Here is a 4,048-nt window from a genome sequence, read left to right on the forward strand (position 1 = left end):
ACAATTGAACTTAGTACCGACGAACTCTGTTGCGTGGAGTCCATGTCGTTCTCTCCGCCGCCATGTCCGGCCCCTTCTCCTCCGCCATGTCCGGCCCCTTCTCCGCCGCCATGTCCGGCCTCTTCCCCGCCGCCATTATCGATCATCTCTTCGTCTTGCCACGTGTCATCATTGCCTGCCCCGTCAGCATCCTCAACATCGTCATCCTCATCTTCAATTATCCACCGAGTATAGCCATCCATGAAACCAGTCATGAGCAGGTGCGCTTCGACACGACCATCGTCATGGGGGTTGAGCCAAACTATTCCTTTGCATTTTCGACACGGACATAAAACCTCTGTCCGGTTATTTTCTTTCATGTCCTGCACCGCCGACCACAACCACCTGTCCACCATCGTTCCACTGACCATCGTCAACTCTGCACGGTAATAATAAACAAATTGATTATAAAAATGCATGCATGCATCAAAGTCATAAAAAAATTTGGCATGACCTTCCCTAAAAATAGGACATATATGGATCTAGAGTTTGCCCGGAATTCGCCGAAACGGAAATAAATCGACATTTCGGCAAAACATAGGCAACTCAAAAGCACAATTTGGCGGTGTCAACTCATGCCACACACACAATTTCCACAAACATATCACACACACATAAACATATTTCCATTTTGCAAAAGCATGAAATTTTCATCACCTCTATCTCGATCGAGATCGAGCACACGGTGGAGATGATGTTGTAGGGAGATCAAAAGTGCACAAACCTCTTCTTGACAAAGATAGATCTAGTTAGGGGGCAAATAGGTCACTTAACTAAATCCTACATCTACCTAGCTACCTAATTTGGGAGGAGATAACTTCAACTAGTGGAGGGGGAAGGAAAAAGAGAAAGGAGATGCATTAATGGAGGTGGTGTAGTTATGTAGGAGTAATGAAGAGAGAGAAAGGTGGATAGAAGAGAGAGAGTAATGGGGGAGAAGTATTGAGGAAGAAGAAGAGTGAGAGTGGGAGCATGTGGTGGAGGTAGGGGGAAGGGAAGAGAGGAGGGGAGGGGGAGGTAGGGGGAAGGAAAAGAGAGGAGGGGGAGGGAAGGGACGGGTGGGGAAAGGTGTTGGGTTGGTGCGGGTTAGCAGTAGCGCGGAATCTAAAACGCGCTGCTGCTAGAGAATTAGCAGCAGCGCGCTTTGTGGTACGGCGCTACTGCTAACTGGGACAAAAAAGTGTGGCAATTTGAAATTTAGCAGCAGCGATCTCGGGAAAAGAGCGCTACTACTACATATTTAGCAGTAGCGCGGTTCTCGCGACCGCGCTACTGCTACTTAGAGTTAGGTGAACACCGCCGGTCGATATTTGTAGCAGCGCGTTTTAAGCCGGCCGCGCTACTGCTAAATCCTTAGCAGCAGCGAGTTTACAGAACACACGCTACTACTAGTTAGCAGCAACGCTCATTTTTGAGCCGCGCTGCTGCTAAGATTCAGTGTATAGGCTTTTCCCTAGTAGTGTAATGTCAAGTATCATTTCCTTAGACCATGAGATTGTGAAACTCCCGGATACCGTAGGAATGCTTTGGGTGTGCCAAATGTCACAACGTAACTGGGTGGCTATAAAGGTGCACTACGGGTATCTCCGAAAGTGTCTGTTGGGTTGGCACGAATCGAGACTGGGATTTGTCACTCCGTGCGACGGAGAGGTATCTCTGGGCCCACTCGGTAATGCATCATCATAATGAGCTCAATGTGACTAAGTAGTTTGTCATGGGATCATGCATTACGGAACGAGTAAAGTGACTTGCCGGTAATGAAATTGAACGAGGTATTGGGATACCGACGATCGAATCTCGGGCAAGTAACGTACCGATTGACAAAGGGAATTGTATACGGGATTGCTTGAATCCTTGACATCGTGGTTCATCCGATGAGATCATCGTGGAACATGTGGGAGCCTACATGGGTATCCAGATCCCGCTGTTGGTTATTGGCCAGAGAGCTGTCTCGGTCATGTCTGCATGATTCCCGAACCCGTAGGGTCTACACACTTAAGGTTCGGTGACGCTAGAGTTGTTATGGGAATTAGTGTGCAGTTACCGAATGTTGTTCGGAGTCCCGGATGAGATCCCGGACGTCACGAGGAGTTCCGGAATGTTCCGGAGTTAAAGATTTATATATGGGAAGTCCTATTTTGGCCACCGGAAAATGTTCAGGATTTTTCGGTATTGTACCGGGAAGGTTCTAGAAGATTCCGGAGTGGGGCCCACCTGCATGGGGGGACCCACATGAACGTGGATAGTGGGGACAAGGCCCCACACCCCTGGTTAAGGCGCACCAAGATCCCCCCTTAGAAGGAATAAGATCATATCCCGAAGGGATAAGATCAAGTTCCCTAAAAAAGGGGGATAACAATCGGTGGGGAAGGAAATGATGGGATTTCTTTCCTCCCACCTTTGCCAACGCCCTAATGGACTTGGAGGGCAAGAAACCAGCCCCCTCCACCCCTATATATAGTGGGGAGGCGCATGGGAGCTTCACCCTTCCCCTGGCGCAGCCCTCTCCCTCCCCAACACCTCCTTCTCTGTAGTAGTGCTTGGCGAAGCTCTGCCGGAGAACTGCAAGCTCCACCACCACGCCGTCGTGCTGCCTGATCTCTCCCTCAACTTCTCCTATACCCTTGCTGGATCAAGAAGGAGGAGACGTCCCTGGGCTGTACGTGTGTTGAACGCGGAGGCACCGTTGTTCGGTGCTTAGATCGGATTCAGCCGCGATCTGAATCGCTTAGTGAACGACTCCACCGACCGCGTTCTTGCAACGCTTCCGCATCACGATCTTCAAGGGTATGAAGATGCACTCCCCTCTCTCTCGTTGCTAGTTACTCCATAGATTGATCTTGGTGATGCGTAGAAAATTTTGAATTTCTGCTACGTTCCCCAACATCCTCCACGTCGTGCCCTGCAGGATCTGGTGGTTGGATATGTGGATGTGGGGTGTGGAGTTGTGGATCAGGGTATACTCTTGGCCGACGGCGGTGCTCCCGGTGTTGTTCCCCTTCATGTTGGTGATGTTGAGGTCCATCTTCTCTCCTCCTCCTTCCCCTGCCCCTGGTGAAAACCCACAACCTTTCATTGGGTGGCGGCGGCGCCACGGCGCCGTCACCTTCTTGAAGGCGTCATTTTGGGTCTATCGAGAGGAGTGTGGGCGGCAACGGGTGATGTGTGCTCCTAGAGGCGGCAGATTTTTCTTCTCTCTCTAGAGAGTCGGTGTCCTCCTCGAGCCTTTATCCTCTGATCTTTGCGTGGTCCTGTCTATCCGTTCGGTTGACGCCCTTGGCCTGGGTGAGAGGGGATAGTGGTCCCCTCTACGGTGACTCGGACACATCGACGGCTGAGAGATGGTTGTCTTGGCGAGGTCTGGCTCCTCCTAGTGGCTTTGTTGCTCATTGCTTGCCGTGTGTTCCTGGGGCGCTCCCATTCTATAGCTAGTGCCTTTGGCCTGCTTCATGATGTGGGTGATGGCTAGGAGGCTCAGTGGTTTGCTTGGTGTGGTGGTCTTGCATGTTGCATCTTCTGCTTGCCATTCTTGTGTTCTTACTTTCTCTTGGGTGAGCTGCTCCACATTACCGAAGGTACAGAAGGTGAGCTCTTGTTCCCCAACAGGTCCTTTGTTTGGCCCTCTAGCTGGCATCTTCTTATATATTCGTTGTATTTTAGCTTTTGTTCAACGCATTATCACTAATAGGGAAAAGGCTATACACAGAATCTTAGCAGCATCGAGGGTTAAAAACCCTCGCTACTGCTACTTACTAGCAGCGCAGGTTTTTAAACCTCGCTACTACTAAGTTGATAGCAGCAGCGCGGGTTTGTAACCCTCGCTACTACTAAGCGGTCTCTACCGTGCCCCCCGGGATATGCCATAGTAGTAGCGCGGGTTTTTAAACCTCGCTACTACTAAGTTGATAGCAGTAGCACGGGTTTTTAACCCTCGCTACTACTAAGTGGCCCCTGGACCATGCCATAGTAGTAGCGATGGTTATAAACCCGCGCTACTGCTATCAACTTA

The sequence above is a fragment of the Triticum dicoccoides genome, chromosome 3B, assembly GCF_002162155.2.
Source record: "Triticum dicoccoides isolate Atlit2015 ecotype Zavitan chromosome 3B, WEW_v2.0, whole genome shotgun sequence".
In the NCBI taxonomy this organism is placed as follows: domain Eukaryota; kingdom Viridiplantae; phylum Streptophyta; class Magnoliopsida; order Poales; family Poaceae; genus Triticum; species Triticum dicoccoides.